Raw genomic sequence first — 24,988 nt, 5'->3', positions numbered from 1 at the left:
CAGAAGGTTGTTTGCTGGGGGCTAGTGCTGTGGGATCAGGAATTAGGGAGTAATAGCTAAAGGGTGTGGGGTTTCTTTATGGGGTAATGAAAATGTTCTGGAATTCATGGTGATAGCTACAGAACTCCATGGATATACTTTTAAAAACCCCTGTGATTCGTACATTTTTAAAAGGTGGTTTTATGGTATGTGAATTATATCTCAATTAAAAAATATATATCCTCTTCAACAAAAGCACAGGTGGGTACCTGTCCACATGGAAAACTTGTCTTAGGGCAGGACATTAAGACATTCATGCAGCATGTGTCTTTAGAAACTTACAACAAAAGGTGGCAATGAGTTCTGCCCTCACCTGTGACAGGTAAACATCCTTTCTCCAGAAGAGCCTGCCAGCCAGGAAGGGCAGCTTGGAGCCTCTCACAAAAAGTCTGCAAGAAGCAGCCCAGTCCTGACTTCTCTGGGCACCTGGGAGTTGGATTCAGCAGTCTGTGCAAACACACACACTTCGCCAGAAAGTCCTGAAGCCAGTTTCTTGTATGGGCAACAGAGGAAGGTGGGAGGAGTGCTGGAAGTGACGGGGCTGAGGGAGGACACAGCCAAATAAGATGAGACTTAGCTACGCTGAGGTTGTCCCTGTAAGTCAATGGTGACCACTCTAAGAATAAGCCAGTAAGTCAGTGGCCAGCTTTCCCACTCTGCATATTTACCTTACATTCCAGGTGACGTCACCTGGGGTAGCAGACAACACCAGTTGCCAGTAGTTCTCAAAGAATGGTCCCTGGTCACTGGCATCACTGGGAAACTGGTGAGGGAGGAAACTGAGAGGAGGAGCAAAATCTCAATTTGAACAAGCCCTCCAGGTAACTCCAGTGCACGCAAAGTTTGAAAACCACTGGCCTGAGGTGGGCAGATCACTTGAGGTCAGGAGTTTGAGACCAGCCTGGCCAATATGGTGAAACCCCATCTCTACTAAAAATACCAAATAGCTAAGCATGATGGCTGTAATCCCAGCTACTCATGGGCTGAGGCAGGAGAATCGCTTGAACACGGGAGGCGGAGGTTGCAGTGAGCTGAGATCGTGCCACTGCACCCCAGCCCAGGTGACAGAGCTAGGCTCCATCGCAAATAAAGAAAAAAAGAAAAACCACTGGCCTACACGCTGGCCATGGTCACCTCTCTTCCTCATTATCAGAACGCTGGCTTTGCTTGGGAAAATGGGAATCAGGGTCACATGCTCAGGACAGAAGAGAGACCAACAGAAGGACTCAGGGCCACTGAGAGCACAGAGCTGCTGCACCTGCCCTGACCCACACACCTCTAGTCTAGGCTTGTGCGGTTGGGAAAGTTAAACCCCTAATTTGCTGAAGCTGCTATTTTCAGATTCCTTCTGTTTACAACTGAATCCATTCTCTACCAGCGAACCTGGGGACAGGGAGTTCTGAAAACACCAGGTTTGTCCTGGTTGGAGAAGTGTGGGATTTGTCTCTTGCAGGAACCAAGCACATGGGCTGTCGTACAGGCGAGGGGCCAGGGTTCAGAGCTAGACTTCTGGTTTCAGTTTCTGTGCAGGGCTGGGGCAGGCCAGCTGGGCCAGGCCATGGGTGAAGTGGGTGGGCTCTGACCAGAGTGCCAGGGGTGCCATCCCGGGTGCCCATGCCCTGCCCCCTGCTTCAGCCTTGGCTGCTTTCTCCCAGGACCTGGCAGTTGACAACTCTCCCATGACAAAAAGTCTGGGCCTCGGTGGCTCCAGGGTCAGTTTGGTGACTCAATGACATCATCAAGGACCCTGGCTTTTTATTTTTATTTTTGTATTTTTTTGAGACATAGTTTTGCTCTTGTTGCCCAGGCTGTAGTGCAATGGTGCAATCTCGGCTCACTGCAAACTCCACCTCCTGGATTCAAGCAATTCTCCTGCCTCAGCCTCTCGAGTAGCTAGGATTACAGGCATGCACCACCATGCCCAGCTAATTTTGTATTTTTAGTAGAGACAGGGTTTCACCATGTTGATCAGGCTGGTCTCAGACTCCTGACCTCAGGTGATATGCTTGCCTTGGCCTCCGAAAGTGCTGGGATTACAGGCGTGAGCCACCACACCCAGCCCCTGGCTTTTTATTTTAATTCGTTAATTAATTCAATAAAGATTCGTTGAATACCTATCAGATGCCAGATGCTGCTCTAGGTGTCGGGACCTAGGGTGCTGCTCTCCAGAAATTCACATTTGTGCATGTGTGAGAGTGAGTGCGGGTGAGCATGTGAGTGAGAGAATGTGAGTGTGTGCATGTATCAGGGAGCATGAGTGCATATGAGTGTGAGAGTTTGTGTGAGTGTGAGTGCATGTGAGTATGAGGAAGTGTAAGAGTGTGTGTGTGAGAATAAACAAGTCCTTAAAGTGTAAAGTGCTAATATGCACTCTGAAAAACAATGAGGCAGGAAAAGGGAATAGAATGATTAAGAAGGGGGTGCATTAGAAAGAGAGTGGTCAGAGAATGCCTCTCCAAGGTGGTGACATTTACACAGGGAGCTGAAGCAAGTGGGTGAACAGGCCAGGTGTGGGCTGAGATCACTCCACGCTGAGATCATACCAGGTGAAGCAGAACAGCCAGGGCAGACGCCATGAGGCTGGAGTGTGCTGGAAACATTCAAGGATCAACAAGGAAGCCAGAGGTTGGCTTGGAGGGAGGGAGGGGGAGAGTAAAAGGATGAGATCAAAGAGGCAGTGGGGAGTCAGATCACATGGGGCTTTATGGATTTGGAATTTTATTCCTGGAGAGGGAGGGAGTCATCAGTGGGTTTTGAGGAGAGGAGCAATGAGTTCTGACTTCCGAACAGTCATTCATCCTCACTACTGTGCACAGAACAGCCTGAGGGACGCCCACCATTCTCTGCTCCACCATCCTCAGTGTTTTGGCTTTACCTTTAGACTTCTGTCCTCCAGGTCACAGGATGGTTGCCATGGCTCCAAATGTGACATGTACACCTCACTCACGTCCAGGCTGCTGAGATCCGCAGATAAAACCAGATCACACAACAGATTTATGTTGCTGTGAATTCACTGACCCCAGCCTCACTCGGCTCTCAACATTGCCTGGAAAACCTCCTCAATTTCCCTGGCAAGATTTTTCCCGTTCCCCACAGCAGCTATTTCCAATTATCATCATTTTCTTCAAACCTACAATACCATTACTCTCCTCTCAGTAGATGGTCAAGCTCTTATTTCACAGAAAAAAACAGAAACCATTAGGTGGAAATCCCCTCAGCTGCCACCAAACCTATCATGAGGCTCTTGTCGGCATCTGCCTCATCGCTGCTGCTTCCTCCGTGAGAGGCAGCCCTCGCAGGTGTAAAGGCAGTCCGTCCTGGGCTTCCCCCATACCGCCCCCTCCAGCACATTCTCAGGGATGCATCCTATTGCTCACCTCCTCTTTCCCTCCTGTGTTTTCAACATCTCCCTTCTCTACTGGCTTCTTCCCATCTTTTCCCCAGTCTTAAAGAGAAATAAACAAACGAATGCTAAGTTAGAGACACCAAGCACAAAAGGTCATACACTGTAGGATTCCATTTATTTTTTATTTTCAATGTATTTTTTTTTAATTTTAGTAGAGACGAGGTCTCGCTTGAACTCCTGAGGTTAAGCAATCCTCCCGCCTCAACCTCCCTACGTGCTGGGATTTCAGGTGTGACCCACCACACCTGGCCAGGATTCCATTTATATGAAATATGCAGTACAGGTAAATCCATAAAGACAGCAGATTAGTGGTTGCCTGGGGCTGAGGGGAGAGGGATGGGAAGTGACTGCTTATTGTGTATGGAATCTTTTTTGCAGATGATGAAATGTTTTGGAAGCAGAGAGAAGCGATGGCTGCACAACACTGTGAATGTACTCAATGCCACCGTACGCTTTAAAATGGCTAATTTTGACCAGGCGCAGTAGCTTGCACCTGTAATCCCAGCACTTTGGGAGGCCAAGGCGGGCTGATCACTTGAGGTCAGGAGTCTGAGACCAGCCTGGCCAACATGGCAAAACCCCATCTTTACTATACATACAAAAATTACCCGAGTGTGGTGGCAGGCGCCTGTAATCCCAGCTACTCAGGAGGCTGAGGCAGAAGAATCGCTTAAACCTGGGAGGCAGAGGTTGCAGTGAGCAGAGATCAAGCAGTGGCTGCACTCCAGCCTGGGTGACAGAGTAAGACTCGGTCAAATAAAATAAAATAAAAGTTAATTTTATGTTATGTGAATTTCACCTCAATAATAATAAGAAACAGCCTCACAATTTCATATTGTCTTCAGACACCGCAAACCTAATATGCTTAAAATTCTGCTCACCAATTGGCTCCTCACTCCCTATTTCAGTCAGTGGTGTCAGGTCCACAATGTGTGGCCACACAGGTTGTAGCCTGCACAGAGGCCTCTAGCCAGGAGGAGTGTGGGAGACAGAATCCAGCCCATGACACTCGTAGGATGTCACCTTGGCAATAGCTATCCCTGCTGAGCGGGCCCTGTTTCTAACTCTCACAAAGGTACCTTACGGGCTGGAAGTGGACTGGAAATAGAATTGCATGGCCCACCATTGTCATGCGAGACAGACACCTGAGCCTCATTCTTGACTTTTCTTTGAGCACACAGAACCATCACCCACACCATCCAGTCAATTACTAAGTGTTGTCAATTCTTCTTTCTGTCCTCCTCCCTCTAACGCCACCAACCTGACTGGGCCACCATTATCTCTCACCTGCAAAGGTGGAGAACATGGATTTCCCATCCCTGTGCTTCTAGGGCTAACACTTATGGCCATCTCACCTGGGGTGACGGGTGTCCATGTTCCTCCATTAGGTGGAGCTCAGCAATGGAAAGACCATGATAAGTGCCGGGGACTCAGCCTCTTCTTCCCCTCCTCATCCTGGCCAGAGGAAGGCAGTGATTCTCCAGAGGAGACCCAGATGGATGCCTGGGTGGCTGCCCAAGGCCTAGACTGGAGGGAACCATTGGGCAGGGAGTGATTGGAAACCCATTTGGCCCTCACGATGAAGGCACATTTGCCAACTGCTTATTCAGGAATAAAGGTGAGGTTTGACTTCCACGAGGAGGCCACCTGTGTCTATTTCTCAAACTGCTTTCACAGTGAGAATGAAAACCAAATAATAATAATAATAATAATAATAATAATAATAATAATAATAAAGGGAGCCTGGATTACTAGTCTAGACTTTTTAAAAGGTTTTGGTTTCCATGTTCTACATAATAGCCAAAGTGATCCTTCTGACATGCAAATCCAATCATTCTGTTTCCCCTGAACAAAACCATATCCTGGCATCTCCTTGCCCTCACGATAGAATCCAACTCTTTAACAGGGCCTGAAGTACCCTTGGTGATCTGGTCCATGTTTAGCTCTCCAGACTCAATTCTCACCACTTCCTTCCTTGCCCTCTCTGCTTGTTGGGCAGCCATGGAATTGCACCATCGAGGTCTCCGGCTGCAGGGAGCAGTCAAGTGACAGCCACAGTTCCCACCCTTCAGGATCCCTCACTGCCTCCCTCCAAAGCCACATGTCCCCTGAGCTAATTCCAGCCAAAGGCTGAGTATAGCACGGCACTAGCTTCTGCCTGATGGGGAATTCCTCTGAGGGCCAGCTTTGGCTCAGGGACTCCCCATCTGCCTGGCCAAAACCTTCTTAGAACCACGCTGCAGTCTGAGACTTTCCTCTCCAATCATCCTTCCTGCCCTGGCTCCTTCCACGGGGTCAGACCCACATCATGATTCAGAAGCTCCAGCAGAAAGCTCTTCCTCTCGCTGCCTGCTCCTCCTGCTCTGTTAATGAACATGCCTGTCATACAGAACTACCTCCCGTCATGTTCTGCTCTCCTCCCCTGGCTTTGTACATGCTGCTCCCTCTGCCTGGAAGATTCTCTCTTCTCTCTCTGACCCTTTCCCTGGTCAATCTCTATGCATCCTACAGGATCTAGCTTAGTGGTCACTTCGTTCACCTGAGACAGGCATTGATGGCTCACCGTGACCCGGGCATTGTTCTGGGGGTGCACTGGGGATGCAATAAGGAATACAAAATAGGTAAAGCCCCTGCTTTCACCAAGCTTACTTTGTGGTGGGCAAATGGTCAATAAACGTATTTTTCAAAACAGATCCACAATCCGCTTGTAGAAAAGATCAGTACTATAAAGAGAATAAAGCAGCATGAGGGCATTGAATGGAATGATAAAGGTGGCGGGGTAGGTGGGGATTGTTTTAGGCAGAAAGATTGGAGAAGGCTCCTTGTGGAGGTGACCCCTGAGCAGAGTCCTGGATAACATGAATGAGTGAATCATGGAGCAGTCTGGGGGAAGCTCTTTCCAGGCCAGGGGAAGGCATCCAGACAGCAGAGGGCAGCTGCAGGGGCCTGCCGCCCATGGCTCTGGGGTGGGTGGCCCTCCTGTGGGCTCCTGCAGCCCCTCTTGCTTCCCTAGCAGAGGGCACATGTACTAGTTAAGGGAAACTGGTTGACTGGTCTGCCTCCCCTTCAGACAGCAAGATGGTGAGGACAGGACACTTGCTCGTCAGCCTAACTGGTTAGTACCCTATCCCCTGAGCCTTGCACAGCTCTCAACGTGCAGTAAGTTCTGATGGCTGAATGCATAATTACAATAATAGCTGTCCATTCATGGAGCACTTACAATGTGCCTGGCTCTGTGCTAAAGGTTTCACTCATACTTTCTCACTCAGTATTCCTAATAGCAAAGTAGGTAGCATTATCATCCCCAGGTATACAGCCACAATAGGCTATTCACACTTTCTCTGCCAGGCCCAAGGAAACAGGCACAGAGAATTTAAATCACATATCATGGCTCTACAGCTGAAAAGTGTATTTCAAAATGTATAAAGGCTGGGTGTGGTGGCTCACACCTGTAATCCCAGCACTTTGGGAGTCTGAGGTGGGAGGCTTGCTAGAGGCCAGGAATTCAAGACCAGCCTGGGCAAGATAGTGAGACTCTGTCTTTTAAAAAAAAAAAAAATTAATTAGCTGGGAGTGGTGGTACACACCTGTGATCCCAGCTACTCAGGAGGCTGAGGGAGGAGGATCACTTGGGCCCAGGAGTTTGAGGCCACAGTGAACTTTGATCACACTCAGAGGCAGGGGGTGCCCCCAGCATGGTATGGTCTAGAAGGTGGAATTCTAACAGAAGGCTCCTAGCATTTTAGTGTCAGAAGGGACATTTAGAAGATCCCACCCCATCCGTTGCACGCAGGGACACTGAGTCAGAAGGCTGAGGTGACTCCGAGGCTGCCTTACTGTTTGCTCAAGCTGAAACTTGACAACAAGGATTACAAAAGCCATTTGATCAGAGGCCTGGCACTGCTTAACTGAAATGAGAAAACATGTTGCTGTAAGGATGATTATGTAAGGAGGGGATGCAGTTCACAGACTGGCCTTGCTCGTGTCTGCTGGAGCCCTGCCACAGTGACTCCAGCATCCTGCCCACGCTGGCAAGCCCCGGCAGCCTTGGCCTGCTCTTTGCCTTAGCGTTGCCATGCTGCTTGCTGCAATGCCAACTGGCCCCATGTGCCGGCCACTCCCTGCCACTTTGGCAGTTCCTCTGGTGCTCCTGGCAGTGCCAGGCATTATGCCATGGTTAAGGCTTTCCCCACCCCTGGAGCAAAAGAAATGTGCAAAAGGCCCATCGTTCTTACCATGGGAGAGGATGCATTCAGCCCCATCATTTTACAGCAGTGAAAACTGAGTCCCGGAGGGATGACGTGACTTGCCCAAGGTTCAAAAGCTGGTTGGGGACAGAGCCTAAGCAAGACTCCTGTTCATGGTTTCTTCCTCCTTTGGGGCCTCTGCCTCCTCTCTGGCTCTCCTCTCTAGTGATCCCCATGCTGCTTCCCTCTCCAGACCAGAAAGCTGTCTCCCTGTCCTCGCCCAAGGCCCCAGCATTAGTCCCAGCCGCCATCCCTCATGCCCCATTACCTCCTCTCTCAGCCTCTGCTCTGCTCTTGCCCCTCCAATCCATTCTCAAAAAAATAAGTCAGGTCACATTACTTCCCTACCAAAAGCCCCTGAGCACTCCCCCTCACCCAGAGGAGGGATCCTTGGCATGGCATTCTGGTCCTCCGCAGCCCAGTCCCAACTGACCTCTGCAGGTTCATTCCTAAGGCATCCCTACACACCCATGATATTCCAGCCACACTACTCAACTACCCCATAGGCTGCTGCGAGAATTAAACAACATCTGATAAGCAGACAGCACCTGGAGTGTAGTAAGAGCTGCCACCTGTGTGGGCTGGGCACTTCTCCACCAGACTAAATTCTAGAGCCCACCTGAGCTGGCTAGTGGGCGAGCACTGCTCTGCTCTCTGAGCCAGGACACATGTCCTTAGCTGTGACCCTGGCCAGACCCTCACCTCCCCAGGTCCAGGTTACATGCCCCAAGAAAAAAGGTACAATGAAGAACCCCTCTGCTGTCCACGATTTCTCAGGAAGTTTATCGTTTTTTGAGAAAAAAATTTGAAGTGGTTCCTATGAAATGGCCACATGGTTTATTATTAGTTCCTGGCCCTCAGGAGCAGCGAGGAGCTACTGTCCCCCTTGGGTCCCCACCGTCATAGCTGCAGGTCTCAACTTGGGGCTGGGGAAAGACCACCCGGAATATTCCCCATGGGGCACGGGGTGGAACGGGCCGTAGGTGCTCTTTGTGTTCTAGCTACTCATTCGCACAGGAGGCACTTGCAGCCTTACAGGCTAAGGCATAAGAGCCCAACTTCATGAATGCATCATATCACATCCAGAGGTGAGCTGTGGGCAGTGAGTGGTCCCAGTCGCAGCCTCCATGATGAAGGTAATTCCTACCTGCTCTGAAAACCTGGCAGCTGTTGGCTCATGAGGTTACCCACCTGTCCATCTGTCCGTCCATCCAATCATCCATCCATTTCTCCAGGAGACATTAACTTTGCCTCTTTCCCATGTTTATTTGCTGAACAAAACCCATTGGGAGAATAAAGAAGATCAGAAAAGCAAACCAGCTCTCCAAAACTCACTTAGATTTTTTCTTTCCCCCTCCCTCTTTCCTTTTTTCCTTTCTTATACCTGGGGTACATATGGGGTGCCATGCAAGATAAGTTACAAATAAGGATGAATTCAATTATCTCTCCTTTGTTATAGTTAAATTAGTTTCTGGCATATTTCAAACAAATGGACAAGTATGGAGAATAACATAACAGTCATAAAAGACCCATTGTCCGCTCCAATGAACATTAACTTTTCACTATATTTGCTTTGAGGTTTTTGTTTTCTTAGGAAACAAAACGCCATGGGTCCAGTTGAAGTTGCCTTCCTCAACATCACTCCACCTCCTTTCTCTACGAGCTCTTCCCATCCAGTGTGGCGTCTTCCAGCAGGCTTTAGGCTTTTTACTAGGCCCCTGGGTTTAGACCCCATAAACAATACATAGGATACCCCATACACAATATGACATATTGTTTATGGGAGTTTTGGATTTTGGATTTTATGGGCATGATATCATACTGTGTGTCTCCTTTTGCGACTTGCTTTCTAATTTTATTGGATTCTTTAAAGTTGCATGTGTAATACATGCTGGTTATAACAAGTTCAAGCAACACAGAGACAGAGTAAGGAAAAGTTCATCATCTCCATCTGCCTGACTCTAATCCCACTGCCCCAGGTAACCACTGCTAACAGTTTAACAAACATCTTTCTGCACCTTTTCTGCTGCTCACACAAACATACACAGAGGCTTCATCATAAAAGCTCATGAAATCATGAAGAAAGAGCCAGAGAAAGTTCAGGACAGGCCAGAGAGCATCTAGGACCGGCAACATGAACAGTCATGGCTCTCTGGTGCTACAGTAGTGAGAGGCAGCAGAGGAAGACGTGCAACTTCCCCTGCCGTTAACCCACATCCTGCTGGGTTTCCCCACTCACACCCCCCACGTGACAGGCCCAGTGGTCTCAGAGGTGTCCAGGGTCAGTGGTGAGCAGCGTCCTTTCTAATAAATGTCCTTGGACCTGGCAAATGGGGACGGTCCAGGCCGTCACTCGCCGGCTAGGTGACCGTGGCAAGCCTCTGTAGTAAAGGGGCCACAAGACGTCTGAAGTCCTTCCTGATTGATGATTGTCAATCAGATTGCTCTGGCAGAGAGATGAGCTGCTGGTGGGTCCGAGATGTGGAAGAGCCTTTGGGAAGCTAGACTGTCGTAGCCCACGCTCTGGCTTTAGTTGTGCCTGAGAAGGGACTCACAGATGATATGTGTTTTCTGACTGCTCCATGAACCAGGAATGAGTACACTGGATGCCAAGCAAGTTTCCAAGTGTTGGATTTTGTTCGTTTGTTTGTTTGTTTTCTTCTCTTTTTACTTTTTAAAAGCGTAATAGGAACAGACATGTTAAACTCAGAGATGGACTGGAATGTGTTTTCGCCCTTGCCAAAAGAAAAAAAAGAATCAATCATGAGAGCTTAAGTTTTGTTTTGTTTTTCTTAATTAGTTTCATGTCACTGCAAAGCAGTAAGAGAAACTGAATGCAAGACTTTGGTCAGCTCCATCTGGGAGGTCTGTTCACTTGTTGACCCTTGAGGCTGTAATAGCTTGGAGAGGAGCATAAACCTTGCTGGGACTTATAAATTGAGATTTGACATGATTTCTAAAGATCTCTCCAGTTGTTAAATTCTATAACTCTTTGTATTTTTTTTCACATGTATTCATTCAATAAACTTTTTTTGAGTGCCCAGTATGTGTCAATCATTGTTCTAATAGTTGGGGATATCAGTGAAAAACAAGACAAACCCCCACCCTCATAGAATGAAGAACTTCTTACACACAATCTCAAACACAAGGACTTCCACTCTTCATCAATATTCCAATAATTCAGTCACACACTTTTCAGAGTGTATGGATCCCCATAACACCCTCATGACAATGGGTAGGACAGGTATTCCTAGTACCCTTTTCCAAATGGGCAGACCCAGAGTGACTACATGTAAGAATGGAACCTCAGAATGAATGATATTGTAGTCTCAAAGGAGACACAGCAGAGGTGGAATGCCCCAGATCTCACTTCCTGGAGCCTCTGTCCAGCTCATCTCACAGAATAGGAAAATCTACTGTTCACGTCTTCTGATTTCATGCCAAGGAGAAGCTTAAGTTTCCAGACCTGACTCAAAAAGCCAGTGGTGAATTCTGAAAAATGATACTGGGGTAAGAGAGGCTGGGATTCCCGACTCCTTGAGCAAATAAAGCTCCCTACCCTACTTCATTTGTCTATAATGTTTAAAACCACTTTAAGTTGAAAATAGTTCTCTCATGCTTCATTTTTCCCTTTCTTTCCTTTTCCCTGGCCTGGTATTGGCCCCAACAGCAGCAGTCTACAGCCCCTGTGCAGGCCGGGGCACTGACCCCTCCTCAGGCCCCAGTAGAGGGGTAGGTGGCCATTCAATCTCTTCCATCAATGCCTTCCAATACCAGCCCAGGGATTCCCTAAATTGCCCACAGGGGCCTTTCCAGGGCACTTAATAACTTGCCCACAGCCCTGGATCCCCTGGCTCTGGGCTCCTGGCCAATATTCTCCAAACTCTTTTCATGAGCAATGAAAGGGTTCTTTAGTGTTGCAGTCAAATGCAGGGTCTTTTCTCCCTTTTTCTTGGAGGGCTGTGAACCCTTTTCAGGCTGCTGCTGTCTCCCCAGCATGGCCCATCTATCAGAGAGTTCAGATCCCGAGTGTGGGCCCACTGGGTGAAAAGGTGGCTTCTGTGGTGACTGGGGAGTTTGGAGCTCCCAACAAACTCTCAGGCAGCCTCAAGTTGGCAGCACAGACATAATAAATTATCTGAACCGAATCTGCTCCTAAAAATATGCTGCATAGAACATTTTAGTGTGTTCATGAAGATCATGGCAAAAAAAAAAAAAAGAAAGAAAGAAAGAAAAAGAAAATTTTAGGATAACAAGTGTCTATATTTCATTAAAATATAGAAAAGGGGTGGGGTGTGGTGGCTCACACCTAGCCCATTAAACCCAGCACTTTGGGATGCCAAGGTGGAAGAACTGCTTGAGGACAGGAGTTTGAGACCAGCCTGGACAACATACATCTGTATAAATTAAAATTTTTAAAAATAAAAAATGAAAAATAAATAAAATAGAGAAAATGATAATACATTGCCAACCTATCCAAAAACTCCAATCAATATCCTCTTACTCACTAAAACACTCAAAACATTTACATAAACATCCACCAAGGAGCTCTGAACAATAGAAATCAGTGTTTCCCAGAGTATGGACCTGGACCAGCAGCATCAGCACCACTTGGGAAACTTGTAAAAAACTCAGATTATCAAGGGTGGGTATGGTGGCTCACACTTGTAATCCCAGCACTTTGGGAGGTCAAGGCAGGGGGATCATTTGAGCTCAGAAGTTCGAGATCAGCCTGGGCAACATGGTGAAATTTCATCTTTACAAAAAGTACGAAAAAATTAGCCAGGCATGGTGGCACATGCCTGTGGTCCCAGCTACTTGGGAGGCTGAGGTGGGAAGATGGCTGGAGCTGGAACCTGGGAGGCAGAGGTTGCAGTGAACCAAGATCTCACCACTGCACTCCAGCATGGGCAATGGAGCCAGACCTTTTCTCAAAAAGAAAAAAAAAAAAAAAAGCAAATTCTTAGACCCTCTTCTAAACCTACTAAAGCCAAGGTTTACTCTGAGATGGGATCCAGCAATCTGAGTTTTAGCAAAAGCTCCAAGAGATTCTGATGCTTGCTGAGGTCTAAGAACCACTGGTATGAAACATTGAACAATTACCTAATTATTTAACTTTGGGTGAAATCATCAGTGGGTACCTTTGTGTTCAAGACACTATCATATTGGATTGAGTTATGAGATATGAACTACATTTTACTTCTCCATCACAAAAATATAAAAATAGTGACATCACTTATTAGAACTAGAAATACCATTTGACCCAGCCATCCCATTACTGGGTATATACCCAAAGGACTATAAATCATGCTGCTATAAAGACACATGCACACGTATGTTTATTGCGGCACTATTCACAATAGCAAAGACTTGGAACCAACCCAAATGTCCAACAACGATAGACTGGATTAAGAAAATGTGGCACATATACACCATGGAATACTATGCAGCCATAAAAAATGATGAGTTCATGTCCTTTGTAGGGACATGGATGAAACTGGAAATCATAATTCTCAGTAAACTATCGCAAGGACAAAAAACCAAACACCGCATGTTCTCACTCATAGGTGGGAATCGAACAATGAGAACTCATGGACACAGGAAGGGGAACATCACACTCCGGGGACTGTTGTGGGGTGGGGGGAGGGGGGAAGGATAGCATTAGGAGATATACCTAATGCTAAATGACGAGTTATTGGGTGCAGCACACCAACATGGCACATGTATACATATGTAACAAACCTGCACATTGTGCACATGTACCCTAAAACTTAAAGTATAATAATAATGATAATAAAAAGAATCCACAGTGAATACATAGTGTGCACAGAAAGAATTGCACGTACACAGGACATGTGCATGCCTATGTTCATATCACATATGATTTTGCCTCTCACAATACACTTGATCACATTCAACTTTTTTCTTTTTCTTTCGTGTGTGTGTGTGTGTGTGTGTGTGTGTGTGTGATGGAGTTTTGCTCTTGTTGCCCAGGCTGGAGTGCAATGGCGCAATCTCTGCTCACTGCAAACTCCGCCCCCTGGGTTCAAGCGATTCTCCTGCCTCAGCCTTCTGCGTAGCTGGGATTACAGGCGCCCGCCACCATGCCCGGCTAATTTTTGTATTTTTAGTAGAGACGGGGTTTTACCATGTTGATGAGGCTGATCTCGAACTCCTGACCTCAGGTGATCCACCCACCTTGGGTTCCCAAAGTGCTGGGGTTACAGGCATGAGCCACCATGCCTGGCCCCAACTTTTCTTCTAATTTATGGGGGTTGTTTAGGCCTCTTAGGCTCAGTTGCTTTATTCATAGGCTTTTCAACTTTCTTACAAGACATCTTCCCAATGTGGCAGAACAACATAGACATGAGAGGCTCTTCTACCAGGAGGAGAGCTGAGATGTCCCTGTCGCACATCCTCCACCCTTCCACTAGGACCTGGAAGGTTGCTGGAGAGCAGATTATAATAGAGTGTTTTGATTCATATAGCACATTTTTTTCTTTTCTTTTTTAAGCTACCAATTCTTGAGCCTGCATCACATAGCAAATTTTAAGTAAAAATGTTGCTAAGTCTCTATAACAAATGTTTGGAGACTGAAAGTTCAGATGGTGGGTCTTACTCTTGGAGGAAGTGCTGATGAATCAATGGATGCTGGCCTCAGTTCCCAACCTGTCTAGGCACAGCAGGGTGATTCAGGAGTGAATTCCCAGTCCCTGAGGGCTAATAGGTATTCCCAGCCTATTTGTTTACACAACTGTCCTGGGAGTTGTTTAACTTCAGCCTCATTTCAGATGCAAAATATCACAAGTGCTTTCTCTTTGCAGGTCCAGAAGGAAATGTCAGACGAAGATTTTATCTGTCATCCTCATGTGAGGGCTTAAATGAAGAACCAGAAACCAAAAGAGATTAATTCGCCAAATTACTACGGAGGTCTGTCATGCCTGGGTGTGAGGAGGACAGGGATGATTAAGACAGGGGATGCCGACCTCTATGGGCTTACAATGTAGAGGAGTTGGAACTTGAGGTTGTAATGGAAACTGAAAATTCAAGTCTTTTATCTCCTGGAGAAGGCCGTACCCAGGGTAATGCTTCTCATTTATTTCTGAGTTAAATAATGTATTTTATAAAATTGGCCGGCCAGGTGCGGTGGCTCACACCTGTAATCCTAACACTTCGGGAGGCTGAGGCAGGTGGATCACATGAGGTCAAGAGTTTGAAACCAGCCTGGCCAACATGGTGAAACCCCGTCTCTACTAAAAATATAAAAAAGTTAGCCGGGCGTGATGGTATGTGCCTGTAATCCCAGCTACTTGGCAGGCTGAGGCAGGAGAATTGCTTGAACCTGGAAGGCAAAGTTTGCAGTGAGCCGAGGTTGCACCACTGCACTCCATCCTGGGTGACAGAGTGAGATTCTGTCTCCAAAAAAAAAAAAAAAAAAAAGTGTTTAACAATAATGTATTGTACACTTAAAAATCTTGGGGGGTAGATCTTATGTTAAGTTTTCTTACCACAATAAATTTTTAAAAATAAAATAACTTAGTTAACATTGCATTATTTTTTGTCAAAAAGTTCCTGTGCTCACCATTTCCCATAGGAAGCTGCATAGCAAGGGGTCTTCCCCCTGACACTGCCGCTGTTGGCATGACCTCTGGGGATGAGGCGCTGTAGTGGGGTCTTCCTGTTCCAAGACCATGATGGGATCTGGGTGGATGCCTTCCTCTCCTTGCTGAGGTGGGAAACCGGGAGGTGTTGCAAAACAGTGGTTGAGGCAGCTTCTGATGAAGAAGTCAGTGGTGTCTGGTATTCAAGGCCAACAAGGGGAATCAATGGTACCTACCTCTGTCCCCTCCCCCACTGTGCTATGTCATGTTAGTAGGAGCTTCACTTGCCTCATGGGACAATTAATAAATGTTTTTTAAAGCCCAGTCTCAAACGTTGCAGAGGGATGAGGTAAGGCTAAAGATTAATGGGTGGGTATGACCTGTCCAAAGGGGAGACAGAGACTCTAGAGATAGGGGACCTAGGGGAGGAAGAGTGCCACAGAGGCAGAGACCTGCACACACCCCCTGCAGTGCCCCAGGGACCTTAAGGCCCGTGGGGAGGTTCCTTGTGAGCCAGGGCAGCAGGGGCTGGGGAGCAACTGCACGGCTGGCTGTTTGCCTGCGCCTAGGATCAGGTTCTTCACAGACTCTGGTTCCATGGAGATGGAGGCCTGCTCCAGGGATGGGGCTACACCTGGCTTCCCATCAGTTGGCAGGCAGGTGCTCACAGTCGGAAGGTACAAAATTTTTTAAAAAGGAGAAGTATGACATTTCTCATACCTGAATGTTGTGAAGCAAATTTATACCTGTTAGACTTGACTCTGGATAAACACATCCCTGCAATCTTCTGGCGAGTGAGAGGCATTGAAGGATGCATCGAGAGTAGCGGCCTCTGGAGGGTTAGAAAACAAAGCCCTATGAGGGAGCCAAAGAGATTACCTCATTGGCCAAAAACTGACAAACAGGGAGTTGCATACGACAAAGGCAAAATGGAAAGAGCTCCCTTTACTATAAGAAAGTCTTCCAGTACCTTGTGGGGTCTGTGGGATCCAGAGAAAGTGGAGCAAGCAGTTGGGCTATGAGCCAAGGCCTTATCAAGCACTTGTGGTCAAACACAGAGCATGTATTGTGCTCCCTTCAGAGCCGGAGCCCAGTGGAGGACTGGGCTGGAGACAAAACACTACAGAAAGGACCCACATCTCCTGTCGCTGTGAAAGTGGAGAATTTGGCCATACAGGAGGAGAGGAAGGGATCCTGACTTGTCTACTAACCATGCAATTCATATCACTGTGTCTCTTTTTATAATCGTGAAACGAAATGGAACTCTGTGCCAAGAGCTTCAGAGAAGAACATGATCTGGTTGAGTGTGATGAATAGTCCCAAATATTAAGGCACTGTTTGATGTTCGTGCCCAGTCACTCCTCTCTCAGAATCCGCCATGTTTGTACCCCCAGGGAGGCCAGCTGACCCAGGACATGCCAATCAGCCTCGCTTTCCTGGGAATATGAGGTTGGGAGTGAGAGAGCATGTGTTCTTCTCAACATGGGAGTGTAACATGTTGAGTAAACTTGGAGCTATGAAGAGGAGAAGGCAGCAAGTATTTTCCACCCGGGGAGCCAGGAAGAGAGAAACTAGGCTTCAATGAGAGTTAAGACGAAGTCGAATCACAGAGAAAAGCCGAGACCAGGAAGAGTCCAAGTGGCCTTCCAGTTCCTAATTCTAGTCCTTCCTGAGACCTCCTAGCCTTCCTGCCCTGGGGTTCTGAGATACAACTCAGGATCCTTACAATTTACCTTTTTTTGTTCAAACTAGTTCTCATTGGTTCTGTAACTTGCAACCAATAAGTCTTAAGTAGCCCATCAGGAATAACACATCAGACAAACAAAGTAAGTGATTCACCATTTTGTGTTTATGTAGTACAATATACAGAACATTAACCATTTTTAAGTGTATGCTTCCGTGGCATTAAGTACATTCACATTAGTGTGAATCATCACTAGCACGTATCTCCAGAACTTTTTTTTTTTTTTCCCAGAAACAGGGTCTCACTCTATTGCCCAGGCTGGAGTGCAGTGGTGCAATCATGGCTGACTGCAATCTTGACTTCCTGGGCTCAAGTAATCTTCGTGCCTCAGTCTCCCAAGTAGCTGGAACTACAGGTGCATGACCAACCATGCCTGGCTTTTTTTTTTTTTTTTTTAAAGAGAATGGTCTCACTATGTTGCCCAGGCTTTCAGAACTTCTTTATCCATTTTTAAAATCGGGGTCCTTCATGATGCCAGGGTTGGCTCATTGCAGTTTATGAGCATGAGCTATGGCAGAGACATATGCCAGCACTGTGAGATGCCTTTGGGGTTTGTTGGTTTTAGTTACTGATCTTATTGTTGGGTGATTTGCTTCTTTCTGATAGTATTAGGGTTTAGGAAAAATTCATGGTTACTTCAAGGTTCCAGGCAAACCAGTGTTCATTATAAAAAATATGGCTGCCATTCGATAAACTTTGTTGACAACCACTTTGACTTAACATTCTGTTGCTATACACCACAAAGAGCTTTACCCCTGGATTCACACATGTAAGGTTTCCATTATTACATTTGAGAAGAGGAAGAGCTACTTTTCCAAGGCAAGTAGGAGCCTCCCCAAGGGTCGCATGGCCTCTGCATGCTAGGCAGCATGTCAGTGAAGAATATAATCAGTCAAGGGCATGCCATAATCATTAACGTGCCCCCGCCAGCCTCATTGACTTACAATAAAGGTTCATTTTACACTCATGCTGTCTGTTTATCAAATCAAAGGTCAGCTTAGTTCTTCCCCATGTCATCTTCACTCCAGGATTCAAGATGATGGAGTAGCTTTCATCTGAATGTTGCCAACCAGATGGCAGGAGAAGAAGCATATCGTGTGTCATGTACCAGCTTTTAAAGACACAAATCACTTCCATTCACAATTCATTGACCAAAGCAAGTACATGGCTGCTCTTGACCGCAACAAAATGTATTGCAGGGGAGGGTGCCATAAGGAGATACTGCAGTATGTGGCAGATAGTAATAAAACCTTTCCATAGCTTTTTCTTCCACATTCAAATCAGATCATGCTACTAAAAAGGACATCATCTTCATTTCTTTAACAAGAAGTTATTGGGCATCTACTCTGTACCAGGCACTGTTCCAGCCACAGAAGATTCAGCAGTGAACTAGACAAATAGCTCCCTTCCCCCATGGAGCTTATATTATAGTGAGGGGCATGGGTACTAAATAAGTAAACAAGTAAATACAAAGGATAATCATAAGTTGTAATTGATAAAGATTAAACTCATACGTTAGGAAAGGGAGTATGAAGTTGTGATTAAGAGTACAGGCTCTGAAGTCACACTGCCTGGGTTCTTAACTAGGGTTACCAGATGAAATACAAGACATCCAGTTAAATGCAAATTTCAGATAAACAACGAATAATGTTTTTGCATAAGTAGGTTCCAAATATTGCATGGAACATATTTATACTAATAAAACTGTTTATCGGGCTGGGCACAGTGGTTCATGCCTGTAATCCCAGCACTTTGGGAGGCCCAGACGGGTGGATCATGAGGTCAAGAGATAGAAACCATCCTGGCTAACATGGTGAAACCCCGTCTCAACTAAAAAAAATAAAAAATAAAAAAATTAGCTGGGCATGGTGGCACGCTCCTGTAGTCCCAGCTACTCAGGAGGCTGAGGCAGGAGAATTGCTTGAACCTGGGAGGCAGAGGTTGCAGTGAGCCGAGATCGCCCCACTGCACTCCAGCCTGGCAACAGAGCGAGACTCCGTCTCAAAAAAAAAAAACAAAAAAACTGTTTATCGAAAATATAAAATTAACTGGACATCTTGTAATTTTTATTTGCTAAGTCTGCCAACTCTATTCCTAACCCAGTTCTGCCACTTTCCAGCTGTGTGATCTGGAACAAGTTATAGTTATTTAATCTCTCTGTGCCTCAGTCTCCTTATCTATGATATAGGACAGTAATACTACTTACCTCCCAGGATTATGTTAAAGATTAAAGTTAGTATACATAAGGTACATAAATTAGTGTCTGGTACTTAGTAAACATGCAATAAATGACAGTTGGTGTTTATTATCTAATAATAAACCTAATATTATCCAATAGAAGGGTGAGCAATTATATGGGAATTAGAAAAAAAAATTCAGTATTGCCATCTGATGAAAGAATCTCACAAGGAATGAGAGAAAAAAATCAAGTTTTGCTTCTTTTTCTACCTTTTTAATTAATAAATATTTATCGAGTACCTTCTATTGATAGAAGTTGTATCCTAAGTCCTGAGCAGGCATCAAGAATAAAACGTATATAGGATTATAGCAGACATGATTTACCATCTATTCAAAATCTATCTCACTTGTCTCTTCCTTAATAGAACCTTAAGTTTGTTCAAAGCAGTAATACGGCCAAATAAATACTTGCTTACCCAGCCTCCCTTGCAGCTAGGGGTGGCCATGTGACATGGTTCTAGCCAATGAGATATAAGCATAATCTGGTGAGGTTTCTGGGAAAGTGTTTGCTTTCCCGATAAAATGGAACTGCAGCACTTTCTTCTTCTTTCCTTGAATGTGGATGCAGTCATCATCTTGAAACCATGGGGGAAAGGCAAAGAGAATCACAGTGGTGTCAGTCCCAACACCACTGAGCTTCTGAACCAATACAAGCAGACACTTACCTCCAGCCTTCTCATAAGGTGAGAAAATTACGTCCTTATTTGTTCAGGCCACTGTTAGTCAGGTATACAGTTGTTTGCTGCCAATCTCATTCTTGTCATAAAGACATAACACCTTCCCTCAAGGAATTTATAGGCAGTCCCTTAATTTTCTGCTCCTTAAAACTACACTGAAGTATAAAAAAATTGTAAATTTCCAAGGATTTCAAAATAATATACAAAAGGGGTATATTCCCAGAGATTTTAAAAGTGTAATATTGCTTGCCTTTGGAACGTCATTCTGAAGCTCTATTTCCACCATATGTGGTGGTTAATTTGTGTGTCAACTTGGCTGGGCCATAGTGCTCAGATATGTATGTGATGGAAGATTTTCTGCATATTTCTGTGAGGGTGTTTTGGATGAGATTAACATTTAAGTAGTTGGACTTTTTTTTTTTTTTTAAATGAACTCTCGCTCTGTCACCCAGGCTGGAGTGCAGTGGTGCAATCTTGGCTCACTGCAACCTCCGCCTCCTGGGTTCAAGTGATTCTCATGCGCCAGCCTCCTGAGTAGCTGGGATTACAGGCATGCACCACCACACCTGGCTAATTTTTGTATTTTCACTAGAAACAGCAGTTCACCATGTTGGCCAGGCTGCTCTCAAACTCCTGACCTCAAATGATCCACCTGCCTTGGCTTCCCAAAATGCTGGGATTACAGGCTTGAGCCATCATGCCCAGCCAAGTCGGTGGACTTTGAGGAAAACAGATTGCCCTGAGTGATGTCGGTGAGCCTCATCCAATCAGTTGAGGCCTGAGTAAAACAAATCACTGGCCTCCTCTGAGTTAGAAAGAATTCTGTCAATAGGTGGCCTTTAGATTTGAACTGCGACACTGGTTCTTTCCTGGGTCTCCAGCCTGGTGGCCTTCAGACCGGACTGCAGATTTTGGACTTGCTGGCTCTCACAATCACATGAGCTAATTCCTTAAAATAAGTCTCTGCTGCTCTCTCAGGATACATATCTTGTTGGCTCTGATTCTCTGGAGAACCCTGACTATACATTATGTTCTATACATTTTGTTCACTTTATTCTTCCTTGTCACGGTTAAACACAAAAGTCACCCCTTGTAAATAAAACAAACACCCAAATCAAGGTTCCATCCCTAACGTTCAGCATGCCTAATGATCTCCATCTTTATCTCAACTGCATCAAGTTTTATGAGGTCTTTTTTTTTTTGTCACCAGGATGAGTATTTTCATTTTTCCACTTTACTTTTTTTAATAAAACAATCACTGCAAATTTAATAAAGTATTTAAATAATTGTCCCCAAACTGCCATGCCAACAAAAGTGATGAAACCGTAGAACACAGCAGCTGGCTGGTAAGCAACTCTGCTGTGGGATAGCTGGGAATGTTCGTTTTTGCCAGCTGATGCATGACAGCCTGAATTTGACATGTAACACTCAGTTTAGAAGTGTCAGTGTAGAGTGTGAAAAGGGTGCTTAGTTTTAAAGCACAATCATTAAAGTTGAGGACTACCTATGCGATGCAGTAGTGACCTATGAGAAGTCCACAAATAACTTTAAAGCCAGATTTGACAAGTGACTGAAAAGGAGATAATGAAAGGCAGAGAGAGGCTGGAGCAAAGACAAAGAATTTACATCCTTTTATCCACCCTCCTGAGTTTTCAACTATTCTGAGATAGACACAGGAGCTTGGCAGATGGAAATTACAATATCACTTTTATTATCTCCGAAGTTGTTAAAATAACAAGGCTAAGGTGTACAGCCAACTGGGCTTATACAGGCTTAACTTATGAATTAGGCAGTCCCCAGTCCCAGGCCCAGCTGGACGAATGCTTTGTACTGTACAGCAGAGATGTCAACCAGAGCATAGGCCATCTCAAAAGAAGGGAGGAAGGGGTTGGGCCAGCATACCCAGATCGTTCTCTCAGATGTCACTTCTGAGAAGTCACCTACCAGATGTCACATCTGAGAAGAAGATTGAGGGGAGGTGAAGAGAAAGGCCAGTAGTAGGGTTCTAGGTAAAAGTTTCCACAGGAAACATAAGAAGTGGGGAACAAGCGTCCCCATAAGAGCCTCCAGCTGTTTGTTCTCCCAATGCATTGGAATCCTCTATCAAGTGTGCCACCAGCCAAGGATGTTGCAGCCCCCCCTCAGGAAAGAAGAAATGGCACATGACCTAGGAGGTGTTGCTCCCACCTTCTGACACTGAATGACCTTAGAGTATCCTCCTGGGACTGCTGGCAGGCAGCGTCCACTTTACCCCAAGAAGGCTCTTGGGGTCAGGTGACCATAAAAATGAATGTGTTAGATGAAAACATTAGTTAAATGGGGCTGGGCCTGGTGGCTCATGCCTGTCACTCCAGCATTTTGGGAAGCTGAGGCAGGTGGATCTCTTGAGCCCAGGAGTTTGAGACCAGCTTGGGTAACATAGCAAGACCTCATCTCTACAAAAGAACTTTTTAAAATTAGCCACGCATGGTGGCACGTGCCTGTAGTTTCAGCTTCTCAGGAGGCTGAGGTGGGAGAGTTGCTTGAGCCCAAGGGATCAAAGCTGCAGTGAAATGTGATTGTACCACTGCACGCTGGGTGACAGAGCGGGATCATGTCTTAAAACAAAAATTAAATGGGCTGTGTTCCAGTTGTCTATTGCTGTTATAATAAACTACACCAAATTTAGTGTCAGAAAAAAAATCTATGATTATTGTCTCTCACAGCTGTGGGTTGACTGGGCTCGGCAGGCAGTTCTCACTTGGGGTCTGTCAGCAGCCAGGGCTGCAGTCGGTGTGATGCCTTCCTCACTCGCATGCCTGGCACGTGAACCAGGAAGACTCACACAGCTGGGCTCCTTGGGCAGCTCTCTCTGTCGGTATGTAACCGTCCCACATGGTCTCTCCTGCAGGGTGGCTTCAGCTTAGCTCAGGGCTCCAAAGGTCCATGTTGAAATGAGGAGAGAACCAGGCAGGAGCCGCGTCGTCTTTCATGACTGGGTCTCAGAATCCACACAGCATCACTGCTGCTGTCTTCTATTAGGAAGAGAGACTCTTACTCCTAATGGGAGAGTAGCAAGGTTTTGGAAGAGCATTTGGGACTGGAAATATTTTTGTGGCTATTGTTTTCCTTTTTAAAATTGTGGTGAAATCTTCATGAAAGTTACTATTTTAACTATTTGTAGATGCACACTGCAGTAGCATTTAGTACATTTGCATTGCTGTGTACCACCACCACTCTCTCTCTCTCTCCAGAATTTCACCTTCCCAAGTTGAACTCTGTACCCATGCAACAGTAACTCCCTATTCCCCCCGGCTCCAGCCCCTGGCAACCCCATTCTACTTTTTGTCTCTAGGAGTTTCGCTATTCTAGGTACCTCATAAAAGTGAAGTCATACAGTGCTTGTCCTTTTGTGTCTGGCTTATTTCACCAAAGGCCAATTTCATAAAATACAATTTGCCACAAGGCCAATTTCATAAAATACAATTTGACACATGTTCTAAGGTCAAGTTGTACCAAAGCTTACTCTGCTTTTCTTCTAAAATTACATCCAGCCACACTATCTAATGCTGCCCAGCATTGGTTCTGCAGTGAATTAAATGACAACAAAAAGATGCTCCAATAATAAAATTCTAACAAATAGGGAGGACCCAAATTTGAATATAAACATCCCTGCTGCTCTCAAATGCCCAAGGAAAATTAAAGTCCTAAAATTTAACTTTTTAAATTCAGTCCAATGAACCCAAAGTCCAAAAATTTTAAGTTAATGTTTAATGGGAACTAGAGTCCAAAATAAAATTATCGGCCAGGCATGGTGGCTCACGCCTATAATCTCAGCACTTTGGGAGACCGAGGAGGCGGGTGGATCACTTGAGCCCAGGAGTTCGAGACCAGCCTGGGTAACATGGCAAAATCCCATCTCTACAAAAACTACAAAAAAAATTAGCCAGGCGTGGTGGTGTGCGCCTGTAGTCCCAGCTACTCAGGAGGCTGAGGTGGGAGGATCACTTGAGCCCAGGAGACTGAGGTTGCAATGAGCCAAGATTGCATCACTGCACTCCAGCCTGGGTGAGAGTGAGACCCTGCCTGAAAATTATACATATATATATCTTGCCCCATGAATTACAGTTTATGTTTCTTTTCCTTTCCCCCTGCTTCCCCACTGAAAACTTTGTATTGGCCTTTTGGGTAGAAATGGGAACTTTTTTACCAGGAAGAATAATCCTATCACACTTCTGCTGAAACCAGCACATGGCCTCCTCTTTGCTGACTCTGTTTGTCCCCAGTGCAGTCTGTCCCACACTTCTTGTCTGCAATGCTAAAACCTCACCTATCCAGCACCACATTGAAGTCCAGGTCATAGATACCGGTGCTTGAGTCATATTTGATACCTATATCAGTGTGTTTCTGGATCCCAAAACCAAAGTTTCTAGTATCTGAGGGGTTATTTTTGTTCTTTTCTTAACTCGTATTCCTGCACCTTTAGACCTTTCTCCAGGATTGTTTCTGCCTTGGCCCCTCAGAGTGTGCAGTGGATGGCAATCTCTTCCTTTCTCCTGATGCTGAAGGATCTGATGCTGTACTTGGCTTTGGAAAACACGGGGGTCTGGCCTGTGAGCTGCTCAGGTCAGTCTGTCTCTACCCTCCCCACACAGATATTGAGGCAAGTTTGTGGATGTGAAGCTCCTGAGTGAGGGTCTTCTTTTCACCTTGATCCTGCACCATCATGGAGAATCGGAAGAGCCAAATTTCTTAAATAAAATTAAAATTTAAAGAAATCACTCCTGAATGTTAAATTCTGCTCAGAGTCCTTCAGAGAGGTCCTCAATACCTGGATAAAGTTGGGGTTTCTTCAGTAACTTCAAGATCAGACAGCTCTCCTAAGAATAAGTGTGGTTCTTTCAGGACCTCAGAAATTAACAGGACACAGGAGATTATTACAACACCACCTATTAACACTTGGGGCTTTAAAAAATGTTCCCAGGCAAAACAATCTTCTCAGTACCCTGTATTTATAGAATTTAGACTCAACTATATTGTCAAAGCCTACAGGAGAA

General features: G+C 45.7%; 1 pseudogene; it reads right to left on the bottom strand.

Moving 5' to 3' along the window:
• Nucleotides 1-21: 21 nt before the first annotated feature.
• LOC116484252 (large ribosomal subunit protein uL5-like) lies at nucleotides 22-24,712 on the bottom strand (annotated as a pseudogene).
• Nucleotides 24,713-24,988: the final 276 nt, after the last annotated feature.

The sequence above is a fragment of the Hylobates moloch genome, unplaced genomic scaffold, assembly GCF_009828535.3.
Source record: "Hylobates moloch isolate HMO894 unplaced genomic scaffold, HMol_V3 SCAFFOLD_15, whole genome shotgun sequence".
NCBI lineage: Eukaryota > Metazoa > Chordata > Mammalia > Primates > Hylobatidae > Hylobates > Hylobates moloch.
Note: the sequence above shows the minus strand (reverse complement) of the source record. Positions and strands in the feature narration are given on the sequence as shown.